This window comes from Diorhabda sublineata, chromosome 7 (genome assembly GCF_026230105.1).
Source record: "Diorhabda sublineata isolate icDioSubl1.1 chromosome 7, icDioSubl1.1, whole genome shotgun sequence".
Classification (NCBI taxonomy): Eukaryota; Metazoa; Arthropoda; class Insecta; order Coleoptera; family Chrysomelidae; genus Diorhabda; species Diorhabda sublineata.
Window position 1 is genome coordinate 8,557,454 of NC_079480.1, and position 22,293 is coordinate 8,579,746.

General features: G+C 31.5%; 1 protein-coding gene across 1 annotated transcript in view; it reads right to left on the minus strand.

Annotated features, from left to right (window-relative positions):
• Positions 1–13,432, minus strand: part of LOC130446774 (connectin-like) — a 776,872-nt gene extending 763,440 nt beyond the window's left edge. Inside the window, exon 1 of the mRNA XM_056783223.1 lies at positions 13,290–13,432. The gene's annotated coding sequence lies outside the window, so the exon portion shown is untranslated. The remainder of the gene's footprint in view (positions 1–13,289) is intronic.
• Positions 13,433–22,293: the final 8,861 nt, after the last annotated feature.

Sequence of the window (22,293 nt, forward strand, 5' to 3'; positions counted from 1 at the left end):
TCCTGAACCATAAATTTTATCGAGTTGAATAAAAAGTACCTTTTTATTGGAAAATCGACTGAAAAATTAATTTTTACTATCTTTAGATTGTGCAGGTTGTCCCTGTGAATGTTAAGGATTGTTAACATTTGGCATGAGCCGTCCCTGGACTTTACATAGTAGTGTAAATTTATTTAGATAATAGTGTAGGATTATTTATTCTCAAGCACAACAAATGGTCATAGGTAATCATCCATTAAAAATTCATAATATTTGAATATATAATCTAGAAAATATACTTAAATATAAGTTCTGATTCCGCAACTTTAAACGCTTATAACTCAGAAATGAGGAGTCGCTTGAGAAAAATTTTTCATGTCGCAGCTTTAGTTTCAACTTAACTACTGAAGTTTTTACAGTCCCGGAACATCCTGGTAAAATGATCCTGTTAGATATTTTTCTATATATTGTTCTTTATTTGAACGTTTCGTGTTATGTAAAAAACTGTTCAATGGATTTGGATTAAAAACGTTCTTGATCATCTGATAATATTAAATTGAACGGGAAAATATTTCGAGCTAACCGCGACAGGAAACGATAGGAATGAATAAATACCTTCTGTCTTATGGCATATCCAATTTTCAGATCAACTATTCAAGTGAAATTAAGAATATTTGCCATGACGTTTATATTCTCTTATATAAATTGGTTATTGGAATGAAATATATGCTTGTACATTCTATTTTAAGTATTTAAGACAACTTCTACCAATGTAAGTCAAGATTATACATCATATATCATAATTTGAAGAGCAATTCTCCACTTCCAGTTTTCTAAGCAGATGGAATATCATTTTATTCTTTAATGAGCCTTTAGGGAATCATTACAATAAAAATAAGTTGAAACGACTGCAAGTTACGTGCTGCACGATGATTCTTGCCTCTCTGAAGGGTTCTAGATTAATTAATTGTGTCATCGAACTTTTCATGACGGAGGCTATTCATTTCAATTAAACGTTCTCATTTCTTGCTTTATCTTACACACTTAAAATATATTTTTATCGCGAATAACAGTACAGTATAAAAAAGTCTTGAGGGAAATAACTTAATGTTGTTTACAAAAATGATATTCACACATGCATGATTGGCTAGAGAAGAACATATCATAATGAAATGTCAAAGAAGTTTCGGTCAGTGATCGACCTAATTATATTTGAAACTTATTATTTGAAGAATATATCAGAGTTGTACACAAAAAAAATTATTATTATTCACTTATTTATATTATTATTATATCATAATATTTTAGTCGGAGAGCCGGCTGTATAAATGTCCTTTGGATCAGATACATGAATCATTTTTGGGGTATGAACAATAAAGCCATAGGTTTAGAGGTCGACACCCAGGAAGTTGCTATATTTTACGCTCATGCAAAATTCTGACGTCACTTCCGGTTTTTATTTTAGGTGTAATTGTAATTTATGAAATACATCAAGAACGAAAGTTTTTGATGAGTAGAATAGAAAATGTGAAGGGTCGACAAGCTCTATTTATTCAATTTATCTCAAGCCATAGAATACATGGATTTGTTCACGATTTTCTGAAACTAGAACTCCTAAAATGACTGAGAAAAAGTGGTCTTTTGTTTATCCACATCCAACTGTCGGCTTAGTTTGAAGAATCAATGAGCTCCAACTCATACGTTCAATTATCTACATATCTTTGGCAAATACAATAATAATTCTTTTTTTTTCAATTAATTCTAGCATTACTACAATTTTTTTGGAATACTGTATATTTTTCCATTTCTTGTCACCATTTAAGTCATTGAGAATGTATTTTTTGTATTTCTACTTGAGTCCAGGTAGCCGTTAACATGATATTTTTCAGCCCTAAGTTTGGGACAATGGATATAATTATATAGTGTGAGATATTGACGTGTTCATTCCGTTTTCTTTTACGTGAGTTTTAAATTGCAAAATTCTATTTTTCATTTAAAATGTGCGCTGGTAACTCTAAAATTATAATAAAATCATCAGATACAGATGTTTTAATTATTCTATTGGGAAATATCTTTAAATTACTGCGTTTTGGAATTTGTTATCTCAAGTTTAACAAATAGTAAAGACGGTGATAAATATATTAATTGTACCAAATTAGCAAACTTTTTAGGTGAAAAAATGTGAAACGCATTGCGCGGGTTTCACGAGAATACAGGTTGTGACTATAGCTGTAGTTTCTTCAAGAAAGGTGAAGCCAAACCTTTCAATTTATTCAATAAATAATGTGAAATATCAAGAAATGTTTGCTTCACTTAATAATCTTAGTAAGATCGAAAATAAGGAGATGAAGGAAATAATTCAAAAGTATCTAGTTAGCCTAGACCAGTTCCATGCATAAACAAATTTTTCCGTTACCATAGCAACGAATAATAACTTATTAGAAGTGTCAGTGTAAAGTTTGAAGTCAAAAAAAAAAATAACCAGAGTTACGCAATAAATTAAAAGAAAAATGATGTCCATCGAAATTGTGAAAATCGAAAAATTGGAGTATCGAGCCATCATCAAATACTGTATTTAAGAGGGTTAAGAGGTAAGAAGATTTACGAAGATGAGCTTAATACTCTTAGTGATCAATATCCTTCGTATGCAACCGTGAAAAATTGGACTGCAAGTTTCAAAAGAGGTAAATTTTCGATTAAAGATGATGACCGATCAGGAAGGACAGTTTCTGTGTCAGTCCCCGAAAATATCGATGCAGTTCATGACATGATTTTATCAGACCGTAGAATTGGGCTAAAACGGATAACCGAAGCACTGAATATTTCATACCAACGCTTTCATCATATAGTTAACGTCAATTTGGACACGAGAAAAATTGCTGCAAATTGGATCCCGAAATGTTTGAATGTTGACCAAAAGCGTGCAAGGGTAGAAGCATCGCGTTCGATCTGTGCTCGATTTGAAAACGATATAAACTTCTTAAACCGAATTATTACTACGGATGAGACTTGGGTTCATTTCTACGATCCAAAAACAAAGCAACAATCGATGGAATGTCGACCCATGGTTTTATTGTTTATACCCCAAAAATGATTCATGTATCTGATCCATAGGACTTTTATATAGCCGACTCTCCGACTATTTGTGAAATAAGTGGTCAGAAACTCGTTAAGAGTGATATTTAAATATCATATTCTTTCAAAATCGTTCCTATATCAATCAACTCATCTAGTGAACAACATTTTTCGTGATATCTCTCGTTATATCAAAATCGTTTACTTTGATAATGTTACAATCAGTCTAATGCTTCTTAATCTTCCCATGCCATTTTCATAGATCAATTTTTCTTAAACCTCAAAATAGATTTCTGTTCTGTCGATAAATTCCTCATTTGCTCGTTATTTTTTTCATTGATGCATTTTTTCCAGGTTTCTACACCTAGAAGTCGCTGGTGACGGGTTTTGTTGTATATTGTGTTCAGAGTATTGGATTACTTCACCCTTTTTATTGACATGTGAAGTGTCTTTAAGAAATGGATGTCTTGTTTTGGATGCTGAGTATGGTTTGCTATAACTCAGATCTATTTACAGGTCTAAGGAAGAGACTGTCAATGATTATTTTAGAAAAAAAGAGAAAGGAGATGCCATCTCGACATGTGGATATTTTTGAACAAATATTCTTATAAAAGTTCACGAAATAATTGTTAAGTTCGTCTGGATCGAGATAGATAATGTTTGTTGAATGCGATTTGTTTCTCAAATCATTGATAACAGACCAAGCTCCATTCGACGAATTTCTAGCTCTCTAGATGCGATTAAAGTAATAGTTTTGCTTCATAGTTTTGATAGTTTTCCGATACAATGATCTATAATTATCGATATGATTGAGTATGTGTTCCTTTCGTAGTCCACAATTTATGATTATTGGTTTCATGAAGGGGGCGAAGAAGAAATGCTGTTTTGTAGCCCCTGATAATTTTGTGGAAAAATTTCGAGAATTTAGAGTCAATATCATCATCAAGTTCTATCCCATCATAAGTTGTGAAATTTGATGAAGTTTGTTTAGAGTGAATTCTTACCAACTGAGTGTGTTTCTTAAGAGATTAGTTAGGCATTACAAATTCGGCGAATTCAGCATTATGATCAGAGAGACCTGAGTTAATTACAAAGTGATTCACATCACGGGGTATAAAGTCGGATACTATGTAATCTAGTACAAGGGAAATTGTTTTAGTAATCTTTAATTTTTCTGTAAATTATGGGAAACGTTACTACTTACATCTGGTTTCGAAACATGGACAATGATCAAGAGACACAGGAAAAAGATACCAACAGCAGAAATGAAATTCTTCTGGAAAATTCAGAACAAAGCCCGATTAGACTACATTAAAAATGAAATACTTGTAAACCTGTAGAACATTACCTAGACGAAAATCACCTAAAATGGAGCGGACGTGTGAAAGTGATGAGTAATAAAAGAATTACAAAAAGAACACAAGAAGCCACAACAGTAAGAGCGAGAAACAAAAGAAGATCAAGGAAGAAATGGATGAACAAAGCAATTCAGTATAAAGAGAAGAAACTACATAGTATACTATCTCAAAAGACAAAAGACCAAAAGACTTGGAAAGAATTTTGGAAGGAAGACTCAATGAGAAAAAGGAACTCAACTCCATGTCTTTCACCTGCAAGGGTAGATAGACATAAGGATTAAATAAGTGAGTAATAAGCGGATAGTTATGAGACAGCATTTCTTTCATATTAACTGATGCCTAGCCGGTAAAGTGAATTTTCCATTAAGAATCGAATGATTCACAATGTTCAAAATTCAAACACAAGTGCTATTCGTATATTCGATTTTTCGCATATTATTTCCAGTGGCACAGCAGTATTACTATGTTAAAAAGAATTTACTCCATCTTTGTATTTTCAAATGATACTCGATACGTATTCCATTATAATTATTATAATAAACCAAAGAATAATATCTCGCGATAAAGTATATTAAGAGTGATCTAGTACAAAAATATTTAAGTGTGGGACATTATAAATAACAACACGCTCCAGCAATCAGTTTGTTATTAGTTCATCAACCAGTAATAAACTCAATTCATATTTTCATATAAGAATTAATTTCGACAGAACGAATGAGTCGAGTAATTAAATGTCTGCGTACTCAATTTATACATTCATGCAGCTTATCACCCATTTCATGTTCTTTATTGGAGTTGGTGCGAATAAATTATTCGCCATAACTTGATTATTTGGATAATAAAACGAATCCTCAGTATATTTATGTTACTATTGCTACAGTACTAAATGTTGATTGAGGAGATATGTGAAGGAACTAAATCCTGAATATGATCCGCAAATAAAAACCCGTGTATGAGAGATAATAAGCTGAAAACTCTTATAGACCCCTAAAAATTGTTTTAAAAATCCAATAAAATTCCGTTTCGGCGTAATAAAATATTCAAGGCCAATAATTGGAAAGAAATTTACTCCAAATATATCGTTTCCTTTTACTTAAGTTCTCATATTGTTCGGAATATATATTTTCTTCAATTTTTGTTTAAAATAAAAGAAGATCTAATAGCGTGTAGCTACATTTAGCATAATGCAAAAACTATGGAGTTGTGGCAGTAAAACACCAAAGTATACTATTTTTAATATTTATGCTGAGCTTTCCAATAACCATCAACAGGGAATGAAAATATGGTCAGAGTATAATGTAAGAATATATAAAGTGTTCCGGAGCTTGATGCAAAAAATTTGAAAATAATTAGATGACCTAAAAATAATGCTTAGACATATAAAAAAATTTTTCATACGACCACGCATTCATGAGTTACAGGCCTTCAAATCAGAACTTATATTTAAGTATATTTTCTAAAATATACTTCAGAAGATTATAAAGTTTCAATGGATGATTACCTATGACCATGAACTGTTTGATGGAGGCGGTTCCTGCATAATAACAATTCTTAACTTTTACATGGACAACTTGGACAATCTAAAAATAGAAAAAAATCAGTTTTTTCATCGTTTTCTTAACAAAAAGATACTCTTTGTTTAACGGGATAATATTTATGGTTACGGAGATATGTAGATTTTTAGATCGTTGTACATGTCAAGGAAACTATAAAAATACTAACAGGAGGTATTAACACAATCAAACAAATGTGGCGAATGCAGTTTTTAATGTACTAACTTAGTGGGGTTTGGAGAAAATGATAGTCGGAATATGTTTCAATACAACATTCTTTAGCACAGGAATGAAAATGGAGCTGGCATGCAGGTACCATTTTTCAGACATTGTTCTCATTAAAGTGTTCACTCTCTGTTTTGGAGCATCCAGTTCTCCTGATAGAAAGCCCAGATATGATTACATGGAGTTAATAGAACTCGCTTTACTAGCTATGGGCCATACCATCGAAAAAAATCATTGGAGGGCTCCACCTGCAGTAGATTATGCTCGTTGAATGGTGAAACTGTTATATGCCATTGAAATCTACCTGTTTCGTAAGCAAGAGGATTTCAAAACCACCTCGAAAATCACTCTTACTGAGCTTTGTAAACTTTGGAACGCTCGTTTACGTGAAATACTGGTTTGAGACACCTGTAGCTAGGAATGCTGCTTGGGTAAATCTTTTTCTGTGGAAAGACATGAATAAATATGAAGATATAGATACTCTAATCAGTCAAGTGATAAAAAATGACTTGAAATCACATGTTTGGTACCTCTCGTATGAGTTAGTTAGTTAAGCTAATTTTATTATCAAATAATATAAGGTATAATCAAGGATGGGATGTAAACGCACTGACAGGAAAGTAAGAGGAGATTCTTTGCTTTTAACTGACCAAGCTGTTTTAGTTTATTTTGCTAATGAAAGATCACTGCAATTGTTTCACAAGTTTTTCAAACATATATCCAGATGAATAGAACAGCAATGAACATTACATTAGTGGCAAGCAAATCACCAGAAACGTTTATGGTTGTCAATGATGTAGCTGAGCGAGGTGACAAACTATTTGAAGAATTTAATAAGCTTGTGACGAATGACGAAGATATTACTTCAAGTGGTTGAAGGTAACAGAAAGTATGTTCCGACCGAAACGACAAAACGAGCTGAAAGTTTGGAACCGTCAACCTCACAAGATTGAGCAATATTAACAAACTCTACTTCATTCCCTTTAAGTTTACATAATATTCATTAAAATTATACTGTGAAATAAACTAATTAATTACCTCTCAGATAGCAGTACTTATTTCAAAACAAACGCGGAAATTTCCGATTTTCAAATTTAGTCTTAATATTACACTTTTCTGAGCACCAACTTCCGATTAGAACATTATCTTCACACTTTGCCTGAATACTTTTTTTGTAAAAAAGTACCCAAAAATGTGAACTAGTTTTGAAATTTTCACTATACAGGGTGATTCATTAAGAATGTCCAATCTCTGAACTGTAGATTCTAGACCTCAAAATATGATGAGTCTGCTAAACATGCCTTTTGCAAATATTGCTAGTTCAGGTTATTCAAAGTTTAAATTTAAATTTTGATTTCCGAAATAATTTTCTATGTTTTCGTAATTTCTCTTTGAAAATTGGCAATTTTACGTTTTTTTGGCATGAGGAATCATAATTTGCACTCTAATTTAACATTGCTAATAGAGGGCGCAAGTTACACTTGTTTGTATTGATTAAATCAAAGTATACGTTTTTTGGGCTAAACTTACAACTAAAATAATTAAAAACGTTAAATTCTACAAAAAAAGTTACTCCCCTTTGATTCATGTAACTCAATCGGTTATTTACTTCTAAAAAGTTCAATAAAATTTAATTGTTTTGCAAGATAAACAAAATGTTAACCCAGATTCTCTGGATACAATTCCTTTTACTGATGAGGCAACATTTACCAGACGAGGAATATTTAATTATAAAAATAATCATTTGTGGGATTCTGAAAATTCACATGTTATGAGCGAAACACATTTTCAGCACGAGTTTAAGGTTAACATTTGGTGTGGTGTAATATGTGGGTATTTAATAGGTCTTTTTGAACTGCCAACCAATTTAAATGGACCTCTTTATTTAGATTTTCTTCAAGAACATTTATACGAATTACTAGCTAGAGGATATACCTCTCGCTTTAAGACAAAATATGTGGTTTTGCACGACGGAGTACCACCACATTATTATTTACAAGTTTGTCAATACTTAAACGAACAGTTTCCGCATCGATGGATTGGTCGTGGAAGTGAGTTTGCTTGGCTACCAAGAGGCCCTGGTTTAAATTCTTTGGATTTTTCAATTTGCTCACAAATGAGGGCATTAGTTTACAAAGAAAAATTTAGTTCTCTTCCACAACTGCGACGGAAAATAGAAGAAGCCGCGGATGTAATTAAAAATAATAGACAAGGATTATTTGATATTAAGAGATCTTTACGAAAGCGGATCTTAAAATGTATTGAAGTAAATGGTGGGCATTTTGAGCATTTGCTTTGAAGTTTTTTATTTTTGTTTACAAATTTGTTATTGTTACATATTTAAGGAATAATAAAATTTTTTTATGAAAAAATTAAAATTTATTAAACTTTTTAGAAGCATAGAGTTATTTTTAGAATAACTCGATAACCGATTGAGTTACACGAATCAAAGGCGAGTGATTTTTTTCTAGAATTTAACGCTTTTTAATATTTTTTTATCATTTTAGTTGTAAGTTTAGTTCAAAAAAAGTTTACGTTGATTTAATTCATTTCTGTGAACCTTGTTTCTAACAGAAATCACATGTGTCTATATGATCATCAAACATCATTCCTCCACCCCCTACAAAGAGAAATAATTGATATCGTATTTACATCTGTTGAAAAATTATACAAGAAAAATATGATATTTGAGAGAGATCTATAAATAAAATAAATAATTTTTGTTTATCAATGTATAGAGATACATTTTCAAGTAACACCAATAACCGGACAAAAATCCGTGTTAAATTCATTCTATTGATCAATTCAAATTTCGAATTCCCAACGAACATGCGGTGAACTATTAGGATCAAGGTCATCGTTTTTCTATTTTTCATACAGTATACCCTTTTTAGTTATAGTCATAAATTCACAAATTTCATTTTCCGGAATAAGTCGACCGGACGGATTTGTCGATTTAGATAATATCTCTACATTTACCTTAAAATATCATGTGAATGCAATAATATCTATATTAGTGCGGTCAAATTAGACCAAAACATGAGTGTGAAGCTATATAAATTCCCATCAAGCTGAAAATCGGTGAAATTGCTTAAAATACAATTGAAAATAAAATTTTATGAAATAAAAAATTTTGTTTTTTATTTATTATCATTTTATTTCTATAAAATGAAATAAAAAATGAGTTTTTCGCGGTTATCAGCAAATACCTCAGGCAAAAATTGTAGATCATGAAATTATTTACAAAAAACTTTTTTCCTAGGAGCCACCGTTCCTGAGATATAAAGATTCAAAAGTTGTAGGCTGTAAAAGATATAATGTTTCAGATTTAATGTCGTATTTAATGTCTATAATGATTCCACGAGAAATACCAAAACTGCAGAACAACATCGTCAACCTTTAGCAACATCTTCGTTAATTGATAATTCATTTGATGAACTTATGACAGTTCCCACCAGTCAACAGAAATTTCTTATGAATACTCAAAATAGGTCTCGGTTCATTTCAATGTTGTAAGAAAAGTTTACTGCAGAAAATATATTGGTGAAACTATTGAATACAACTTTAGAAACATTATACCTCAGAATCAGTGAAAAAAAGGATTGACACGTTTTTTGTATATAATTTTATGATCTAAAATTATCGTTTGCAGTATTTTATGATAAAACTCACCGTTTCACTGAAAATTGCGAGAAGCTCATTTTTTTGACCTTTGAAAAATGCCCTATATTGTTGTCGAATTGCTTAAACTGTCAGAACCAAAGCAATATGCAGACAAATGTTTTTCTAAATCCTCCGTTTCCTTGCTAGAAGAATAAGAAGCTGGGGGGTTTGATGGTCATTCCATTGCTTATAGAAATGCCATTACGAAGAATTTCTCCCAACCTCTATCAACTCACCGGATTATGGATCTTCATTATTAAAAATTTGACTTTTCTTCAGTTTCTACTAGTTATGATGGTAGCAACGCTACCTGACGCCTCAAGGCATTAATGCTGGCGATTGTTCCAATTGTACGATTTATATTGATGTTAATAAGTAATGATTATGGAATATTGATAATAAAAATTGCTAAAATTATTGTTATGATCTTATCTAATTCCAAATATTTTTGACACTGTGGAAGAAATGTTTTTAACACAATTTCACGTAAATAATTACTTTCAACACGGGGATGTTATCATATTATTTTTACCAAAGAATGAAGCGAATAATGGATGCGTGAGCTGATGCATTGTATAGATGAAACAACACTTTCTTCTTAGTCAAATGCTGCCGTTTCTGCTTGAGCTTTTCACTTAAACGTTGCAATAAGTTCGCATAATACGCATAAGATGGTCAATAGAAATTATCCCACGCGCATCCCCAAAAACGACGCCATGACCTTGCCTCCAGATGGAACGATCTTTGCCTTCTTTGTAACCGGTTTTATCTTTTTAATCGATTGTTTTGATAGTTCTTTTGTGTCGGATATGAAGTAATGGACAGACTTTTCTCCCATGATTATGAAGCAGCGTAAAAATTAATTCTATATAATTCACTACATAGGTGAATATTATCTATTCTTTGACACAAAACTAATTTATGACAGGCTTGTATGAAAAATTCGATATATTCAATACTTTTATAGATACTGTTGTCTTTAAGTCATTACTCTATAAACAAAACATGTACCTTAATTAGTATTCCCATTGCATCTCTTCAATTTCGTTCTTGGGGGAAACTTCAGGCAATTTATTTTACTAACACATAGTATCTATCTACAGTTTTGAAATAAGAACGTGTTTTCGTAATTATACAAGGTGAGTTATTATATTGAATATTGAAATTAATATTCTAAAAAATGAATAGAATAAAAATGGAAAAAAGATTTTTTTCTGATTGTAAACAAATGTCACACCTTGTGTTTTTTAATATAAAGATTTTAAAAAAATCAGTTTTCGGGAGAAAAGTTTTTAAAGAGATTGAAATTCTATACATGGAAATCGATTTCCCGGAAAACTATACCTCCAATGTACCCAGTAAAAAAAAACACCTCAAAATTCTATATCCCCAACTTCAATATATTATCTGAAGAGGAGCAGCGATGCGATGTCGCTGCCGTTTCTAACATTCAGTTTCCTATTATTCTGATGTTACAGTTATGCAAAGGTGCATTGATCGTATTCTCTATAAACATTTCAAAACTTTTGCCCTAAAACTTTTACTGGTGTCTAAAGACTTATATGTACTAGAGTCGTTAATCTTTATTTTCTTCATTTGCAAAAACCACGTACTAAAAATGATTTTATCAACAGTAAAAACCCAAGAGCTTTTTTTTATTAGATAATTTTTTTTTGTAACGGAATAATTTTGCCAACCAGTAATTTTACGAGAGAGAGAGATTGACATAACAAAATCGCGAGACAAGAGATCGAGTGATTTTGTGAAATATCAGATTTTCGAACAAAATACTGATGGAAAAATTTTGAGTTGAAAAGAAATTTATCCTTAAAAGAGAAGCTCGAGTGTTTTTGGCCAGATAAAGTAACCATTGAATATTTGAATGAACTACAGCAATAATTATCTATATCAATACAATTGAATTATTTAATTGAACAGTTACTTAATAAACAACTGTTATAAATTGTTTGGTTTGGTGTTCAAATTTCAAAATTTTCTTCTCTGGTATTCACACATGTAGAATATTCATTTTGATTTTCCTCACTCAAGGCTCGAAGCTCGAGATTTTCGTGATGTTCAAGATCAACTTAGAGTTTAATAGAAGATGACGATCAGTGTCCCGTTATCTTTATAAGTTTTTGGTCAATTACTCCTGTTTTGGCTAACTAAGAAACTGTACTAGCACGGTTCGAATGATTGGTAAATTTAATATTTGTAATGTCGACTCCAATTTTAGTTGCAGAATATTTGGTCCAAGTAGAAATCGTTTTAATACCCAGTGGAACATTTTTGTACTAACCTTTGAAATTTTTGTTTTTTCAGAAGGATTATGGAGTTACATAAAATCGTTCTGGTGTTATGTTTCCGTTCCTTTTCTTGTAACAATTTTAACAATAAAACGGGACAAATACTTTTATCCATTTCATTTTTGTTATCCATTTGCTGCCTACCTATTTTTTCGACCCACCCTGTGTCGTCTTTGTAATATTGTATTATATATTTTTGGTCAAGTTCCATATGGATTTTTCTCTTCTTTAAAATGGTAAATTTTACAGTTCTTTTTCTCCCCCCTCGAAGCTAATTCATAAGCAACTATATGAAAGAATCTTTTTTGTAAACCCTCTTGATTGTATATGTTCCACAATTTTGCCATTTTTACTATATCTTTCTTGTTCAACTACAGAACTTAATTTTGTTTTTCTGGAATAATTGATTTAACTGCATATTTTTTATAATCTTCTCCATACATCTTTTTCATATTAAAAGCTCAATCTTCTAATATAACTGCTACTTTCTGCAAAGGAATTTTCGACAGTACTTAACAGAACTCCATAAATTGTCTCCATATTGACCCTTTAGTATTTTTTGTAGATTGCGGGATTACTTTTTCTATATCTTTTGTTATTTGTTGACTCGAAACTCACATAAAACGACTCATATTGTAATGTTTCAGTATAAATTATAATTATCATTTCTGTGGACCCAATAACCTTCATGTTTGTTGCGAGTCGACTCTACATTTTAAATAACAGTATGCAGCATGATAGTTTCATGTATTTCATATCAAATCAACTGATTCTCATCCATTAATTATTGAATGATACTGTTAAATAATGTATGTCTCATTAAATGAGAGAAATTCATCATTAAATCTCCAAATTGACATTTAACAGGTGAAAATCGAGAAACTTTCATAACTACCTAATGTAGTTAGCAAGGTAGTTTTTATTTCCTTTTTTTTAATTTTCTCACGAAAAATGAGTTACAAAAATACAGTACACTAGGATATTCATGTATCCATGGTATCCATGTATATCCATGAATTATATAATTGAACATTATTAAGCGCAAAATTCCCTTTATAATCACTAAAAAATTAAATATAATTTCAAGCACATAACCGCTCATATTTTTATGCAACAAAATGAAATCCTACCTTTCCAACTGTAAAAAACTCCACAAAAAACTCACGTCACAACGTTTGAAACTTTCGTAAACTTTCGTGAATCACGTAACAACCCGCTGATGATATTGAAATATGCGCATACACCCACTACACGACAAATACACGGCAGAACTGAAAACTGAGAACTCAGAATTTCTGCCGCTTCGCTTTTGCTCTGTCGACTGTCTCTGTCTATTTAGAGATTGCACAGGCGTTGAGTGTGCCAATCGGTCAACTCCAATTTACAATTAAGGAGGCTCTTGCTATTTTTTAGTATTCCAAACGCCGAGGCCTTTGATCTATGTAGTATAATGAACCTGACCCCGACAACAAACGATATAAAGGATGAGGAAAACGAAAGCAATCATCTCAAATTAGTAAGCGAAAGGCTTGTGAGGCAATTCGCAAATCTGTGAATGTCTAGTAAACACGTGGAAATTAATAGTATACAGTAACCAACGAATGAACTGATGCGTGTTAATTCCTACGCCACTTCAATTGAAGTTTAATTTAGGGTTTTAACAGTTAATCATTTTTATCGAAGAGAATTGCTATTATCAAATTATTATACTTGCAATCAATAATCAATAGAATATATACAGAAAATATAGAGAAAATAGTACTAACTTTTTTCTTAAATATGCCGATACACAAGATTAATATTTTCTGATATACGGGTTATCCTCAAGTAGAGACATGATGTTAGTGCTGATTTTATTAAATGACAACAAGCGAATTCTCATTAATATTTATTTGAAAACACCATAAACGCAAAAAAAATTGAACGTTCCTAATATTATTCGACTTATTTTCCATTCGGCTTTTCAGCATATCATGATTTCTGATTAGGTCTTAAAATATTGGTACCCCCATAAATAGATCAGTCCAAAATGTTAAGGTCTGGAGATCTTGATGGCTCCTCAATAAGTCCTTTCCCATCTATTCATTCGCTGGATTGCAGCATCGAAATACCAATTTGTTAACTTGATTCTACCATTCGAGATCAGCATGTACAGGTTCAGAAACAAATTAGCCAATCGCTGCACTAATTTTTCTGGCAAAAATTCTAATTATCTTATTCAGGAAGGAATTTATCAATAAATATTGTAATGTTGAATGTTGTTTGAATCTAGTCTAGTTCAGTGTTTCAGGAAAATTATAAGTTTGTAAGAATATAATTTATGTACCTCAAGAATTCGAGCTACTGACTCACTAATTTAAAAATCAATAGATATTGCATTGTATTATTACTTCTATTGGGAATTAAAGGGATGTTTTGGTCCTAATTGTCTTCGTAGCCCCTTTGTAGTCCTCTCAGTCACCATCACTCTATCCCATGGAGAATATCCAGTACTGGAAAATCCTTAGAATGTCGTTGGCTTTGAAATAAGATCAAATTCCACGATTTTCCTTCATTTGTTAATAAGAGCTTGACATTTCTTAGTTCATTTCTCTATTCCACTAGTGCTCTGTGGTTAGGACAATCAGAGTCTCTCTATTGAGCCGCAATATTTCCATCGTTCCGTTTGAGGAAATTTTTCCACTCATGAAGCATAAGCAAACAAACTGACCAGGCACACTATTAGATAAAAGACACAATAGAACTCATGATGCCTCATAGGTTCCAACGAACGTATCTACTTGATAGGAAATTCCAAATCAATTTTCACAGCAGTAAGGAATTGGACCAAAATAATGTGATTTTGCCTTCAGATAGTGGCATCTCCTACATAGATGAAATGAAAAAAGGCTAGCCAAAGCAGGAATATACAAGAGCAATGTGAGTTATAGACCAAAAAAGTGGCCATATATAAAAAATAACAACCACATTAGGATACACATCTGCAGGGATCACACAATGGAACTAATGGCACTGCAAAGCACGATCACGCGATTAAAGCTATTTCTAATGCAAGGTAGTCATTGAGCTGACCAACAAAGCTTTTTAATCATTTAATAATTCGTTTAACTTTTGTGAGCCGAACATCTAAATACTTCAAGAAGCAAAATAATACTTGGTCTCTTGATTGGCCTGTATCGAGGTCTTATTTAAATGAACTTCTCCATAAAATTGAAATAAATTTCTGATAGAAACAAATTAATTAGTAGAAAAGTTAATAGCAAATCCCATGAGACGACTAGAGTTTTGAGGAGAAATTGACACAGAAGTTAACTATCATCCACTATCTCAAAAGAAGTTGTTTTCATAAGTAAAGTACTTCAATAATAAGGTAAATATGTGAGGTACTGAAGTGACGCATATCCTCACATATTTCATGGAAACATATTCAGTTACCTTAGAAGGTGGATGTTTGAGCAGATATCCTGGGAAACTTCAAAATTCAAATTCAACTTTAATATACACGTTTCATGCCAACGGCAAAATGTAGGGCAAACATATTAGAAGGAGACAAGAGTTTCAATATAGGATATTTGAGTGCCAGAAAGTAAATGGAACCCACTTCGAACAATTATCACAATTGATTCTCAATTTGTAACAAATATAAAATATCCCATTTAGTTATGAACACAAATAAGTTTCTTATCATTCAATTGGTTTTTCCAGTATCTTTGAAAAAAAGTGTCGCTTACAAGTTCCGTTTCAAATTATTGGTCCTTCGATATACTAGTATATTTCTTTCAACATCAATTGCAGAAGACAGTTATGCGGGGAGCAATCAATATTTCATAAATACGCAACGAACTCATACCAAATTAAGATATGAAAAAGAATGTTCACTCCCCGTATAAAATTCGGTAAATATCTAGCAAACCGTCAATCCATGTGGATTCATCGTCTCCACGGTTTACCAATGAAAACATCGAATCGTAAACATGAATGCATTTCTATTGGCCGAAGCTGTCGGTATACAATTTCTTCGAAATATTCTTCTCAGAAAGTCTGTGATAGGCATTGGCGTGGCTTGGTGAGATTGATTTAATTCAAAAATTTCCTTAAATAAATATAAATATGGCGTTCTTAGGACCAATGAAATTACGTTTTCCAGAAAAAAAACGAATCAGGTCCAAAAGGGTTCAGTTCAGGTCTGGTACCCTGCTTAAACCAAACTCCTTTAAAGGCAAGTACATTTTACTCGTCTATTTACACTTTATAATTCAATATTGATTGTAGCAAGTTAACGAGGTATGATAATGATTTTTTTCTAAGTTCCAAGTAGGACTACAAGTACAACTGTCTAAATTTATACAATGCCGTCCAGTTTATAATGATTCGATTGCCTTTTAACGAATAATTTCCCGTATAAGATATACATATTCATAAAAGGTATCCACGCCTATGGTAGATCAAACAAAATTGTCGACAAGGGTTTATATAAGTTTTACTAATCTGCAATTGATATTGGAAGAACTATAACATTTCATTAATCATTGTGAACTTCTTAGTGCATGAACCTCCTCAACTTTATAAAGGTTTTCCGTTCTTTCCATGAATCTTTTGACTTTTTATGTTAGTTGAAATAGAAACGGCGGATGTCTTCACGGCCATCACGTGACTCGTATGATTACATAAATAACATAAAATCGATTATCCCTTTCATAGGCCAACTACAAAACATACGCAATAGATTATTCAAATTACCAGAAGTGATTGTAAAAAAAGACAACGATATAATAATTGACGTATTATGAATAATGACAGTACCTACTTAAAGTTGAATTCAACGTGAGCTTTGTATACTATGTTGGATTTCTGGATTGAAATTGTATTTATTGTTGAAATCAGTTCTTTGAAGAACTACGTTGACTTTATATTAAATTTTATATCGGTAAAAAATATCAATTTGAACATTTTATAATACCTGAAGTGCCGAGAGACTGTGTTGTTTTCAGCGAATTCCTAGATCCAACCTGCATTTATTGTCAAAATCAATCTTTTTAAGACATTCTATTTGATTTTACATAGGTAAATACGGATATAATAATCATCAAATCAACTTATAAACTTATATTTTATAATATCTGAAATGCTGTCAGACGTGAGGATTACAATGCTTATATTACTACAAATAAACATGTGAAACAATAATACAATATCGTACCATGTTTTTAACCCTTAGAATGAAGTCACCTTATTCTTTAAATTAAATTAAGGAAAACTAAAATCACACATAGTAGCGGATATAGAATTATCCATACAGTCTGATTTTATGAATTATGGTAATTTAATTTGAGTTTGTTCGTAGAGTTTCTGAGTAATGAAAGTTTTAGGATACATATTTTTATTTAAATGTGATAAATTATAACTTCTACATGTGTTGATTTCTTTGAATATTATCTGTAAATATTGACGAAGTTATTTTTGAAAATTTTACGAAAATCAAATATCAAGCTTTTTGGAAAGCTTGATTTTGTGAAAAAATCGATGTAATTTCACAAAGTAACTATGTGAAGTACTAGGTACCATTTAGATATAAAGGACTTTGGGTTCCAACTAGAATTTACCAAAAGGTCGTTAATGTGGTTTGGGTTTATAGTAACCTTATGTACTTAAATTTTATTTTTGACGTCTTTTACGAATATTTTTATTTGCTCTAATGATGGTAGTTTATTTACCGAAAAGTAAATTTTTAAACTGTGAAAGAATCCTCTACTTAAGACTTATAGTCTATCCCAACAAAAAACGTTCTAATATAAATCAGTTGATAAAGTGTAATTTCAATTTATTTGAGAGGACACCAAGTTGGTAAACTGAATATCACGCTACTTTTGTGACTACAGAAAAATGTGGATTAATTTTGTATTTTGTAATTTATTTACCCAGTATATCGATATGTCGACATTAACCATATAAATCAAATACAAACAATTTAAAATTTTTCTTTCACTGACCTATTTATGGAAGTCCAATCTTTGGAATACGAGGTCTGGCTATTAGATAACGAGACTGCGCGCCTAGAGGGAGCCCTAGACAGGTGGGGTAAAAAGCGTTGGGTATCTAGATATCTTGTCTATGCACGTCTCAAAACACGTTTCCGTCACTATTATAGTATTTGTGCGTGCAAATCGTCTAATGAGCATCCGGATGATTGCCGAGGCTGTAAACGCCGAAAAAGAAGCGGTTAGAAAAATTTTACATGAGCAATTACACATGACAAAAGTCTATGCTAAGTTGGTGACAACAAATCTGACTCCTGACCAAAAGCTCTTGTGTCATCGGGTCTGCTCAGATTTCCTTGGAGGGTTAAAAAGGTTAGAAAAAGATCTGTTTTGAGAGGGACCCGATTTGGATCGATGGAAGCGGCAAAGCAAAAAACGGCAGAGCTCCTAAAGGCCCTCACCAAAGAAGACTTCCAGCACTGCTTCGATCAATGGAAAAAACGTATGGAAAGGTGTGTGTCGAGGGGAGGGGAGTATACTGAATGGGAGCATTCGAATGTAGAATGATTTTTATGATAAAACCCTTTTTCGTAACCAGTCTCGTTTTTCAATATCCAGACCTCGTATTAGGCATAACGATTATTTCTTCTGTGTTGTCAGAAAATTGGATTTAAATATTATGCTGACGTTCAAAGTTCATAGTTACATTTTTGGGTGGCCGTTGAGCACATATGGCTTCAAATAGGCCCGTCGAGCCTATTATATTGATGTATTAGTCACGTTATGACCTCCACCGTTCCTACTTTACATTAGTTTTCGTTACCATTAGTATAATAAATTCCAAATGAGCTTTATAATAAATACTACTTCAATACTTTTGTTATTTCAAATTTCTGAAGCAAAATTCTGAAATTAATACTCCGTTATAAGCTATATAACACAAAAGGTAGAGCCAGCATGAAAAAGGGAAACAAACAAAATAAGTACAATTTTACCTAACAGCAGCTTTCATGAACAAAAAATAATTTCAAATGAATGTTAAACATGAATGCTAATTATTCAAGAACTGAATTTTGTATTTTCTCAACCCTTACCAGCATTCGTAATACAAAATTGTTCCTTTTCTGGAATATTTGAGCAATAAAGTTCAGTTGAGTCAATAATAAATACATTTCTAAAACCTTGTTATTTGTTAAATTAGATATTATTAATCAAAATTTATTCAAATTTGGAATACACTGACATGTTATTAACCTTAGGCGAGTGTTTATGAAACTCTAGTGCAGCTGTTACGCGTTATAAAGAAATGTTTCCTCGGAGAAACTTACCAAGTCAAAATACATTCAGAGTCATTGAACAACGTTGTCGAGAAACTGGGACCTAAAAAAATAGATTCTGGTTGGCCCAGATCAAAATCCAAAACTTAACGTAAGGAATGTGGCAAGATAAACAAATACGCCTTCTTTAAGTACTTGGAGGATACTTAAAGAGTAATAGCTACACCCTTATCATTCCAGACAAGTTCAAGAGTTCTTGCCAGACGATCTACCGGTTAGAGTCTCAAACATTACAAGAAAAAACAGCTCTCAATCCACACTACAGATTAACAACACTCATTTGAAATTATTGTTTGGGCAGTAACTTTACGTAACAAATTAATATCAATAAAAAATATATATTAATTAAGCACGATGGACCTCAACCGCACTTTGATAGAAGGTGCCGTAATTGGTTGAGTAACCATTTTCCAAAGCGATGAATTGGTGGAGGTGCAGAAGCTCCGATTCATTTGCCTCCTCGGTCATGCGATTTTAATCCCGTGGATTACATAGTTTGGTCGAATCTTGAAGAAAAAGTTTATGCTATAGAGGTAAATTCACCTCGATAATTGAAAGACAGAATTCAATGTCACTTTAATAACCTCATAGCTGTCTCCCAACAGTTTAGAAGATTATTAGATTATTTAAAAGTGTATTCGTGAAAACGGAGGACATTTTGAACCCCTACTCTAGTTGAATTCTATTTTATGTTATTAACCTTTTTTTTTAAGTTTTCATTCTGTGATTTCTTGTTCAATTAATACCTTTATCATTACTTCATACTAGCATCGGTTATTCCTTCATAATTTTCAAATCAGAATATTCCGAAAACGGTTCACATTATCGAGTTATATCAAGAGTACATTTTTTATGTAAAATCAAATGATGTTTAAGTTCACTTCACTAATATTGGAAAAGTTATGTTCGTTACACTTGGTACGAACCGTGTAACTAGCGCTCTCTAAGAGAGTCAGAAATAAAAACAAATTTATGAGATGTTTCAGCTTTCAAAACATATTCGTATGAAATTTTATTACAATGTTGCCAGTAGTTGCGGCAAAATCATAAAAAATGTGTAAAATTCTTTCTCTTCAACGCTCTTTAACTTGAATACGGATGGAGTTACGAAAATTTTTTACTGAGCCAAATCCAAATATTCTCCAGTTTTCTATCTATCCTAGGAACTTTGTATATAGGCATTGGAAAGACACAAGTGAATGAATTATTCGATTCATAAATCTGTAATTTGAATGAAACATATATCAATATCAAGTATAAATTAATTATACATGTTTTTACTATATTGGGGTATCATGGTATAACTACAATAAACCTTGATAAATAACTTTCGAATAATTCAGTTTTATAACTTATATTTGAATTCAATTTCATTATTTGAACTAATAGATACCTCCCATTAGAAATGAAAATTTATATAAAAAATCTTTCAAAGACGTCATCGTTTTCATGAATATTTCGTTGGTTCAATTTGAAAAGGAGATGAAACCATCTTCGGTATGGACACATTATTTAAATAACAAATCAAGTTCAAACATGAAGAGTAGTGTTGACATATTATGAAGTCATGATATTGATAAAAAATTGAAGATACTCTTACCATACAAAACTAGGTTTATTTAAAAATTTTTAATAATCAAACAGTACCAAATTTAAGTAAAATAGATTTTGAAACACTTTATGGAATTGATATAATTGCAAAAAACATAGAAACAATCCAATAAATACAAAATCCACAGAGCCATACGACAATTGGACTATTTTGAATAATAATAATAATCAGTATAATTATTTCATTATTTTGGTTCATTCGAAAATTCAAAGGAAAATTTTTAAGAAAACAGAAGATCAAAGAAAAGAAGAAAGCTGATAGGACCTGAAAAATAACTCAATTATCTTTCATACGTAGAGATGGAGGAGTTACATCTAGAAAAGATCTTTGAAAATTAAAAAGTAAAAAGATTATATTCCATAAATACTCAATCAGCATTTATTCCAAAAATGAATGGGAATTGTTGGAATACAATTTTAATGAATTTTGTTGATTCATTCAGTAATGAATTTTGTTAATTCAATCGTTGAGATTGATTGAGCTCATTCAACATTTGTAAAATTGTAACTTGTTTTTTTGTTAATGAAGTTTTTTGGAAAATAGAATCATTAAAGTGAAATTTATAATTCCCACAACTCGTTTTCATGTATTCATACTTGTATTATAACATTAACGTAACATAAAATACTCTCTTTCAATTATTAATAAATCCCGCTTTAATCTATTTCCAAAGTATAATTTTGATAATTGCTTTACATCGACTATAGGCTTGTATCGACGTAATAATTATAACGATTTAACATATTCAGAATATTTATTCATACTGAAAGGGATAGCATTTATTGGCCGCGAACGACCGATTTTGTTTTCAAGGGTTGGCAATAAATACTTGTAAATGTACTGAATATATGAAATTTTTTCTCCTTCAAGAGAATATAATCACAGAATTTCTAGAAATTCTACTCGATACTTTTTGAATAAAATTATAAACAGCTTTGATCGGTTTCTAATGTAAGCAATAATGTCAAGCTGACAAATTAAAATTACTGATTTGTATCACAGCCAAATAGATATTAAAAAATCAGCAAATGCTGCATCAGAAAACTCAAGACAAACAAAGATCGCTACTGCAGTTTCAGAAATCGTGCTTTTCGCTGTAAAAAGTCTCCATCAAGTTTTCTGTGTGAATAAATCATGCTGAAGTATACTCTCTTCATGGAGAAATACCTAGATACGTCCAAGTATACTAAATTTCAAGTATTTCTTA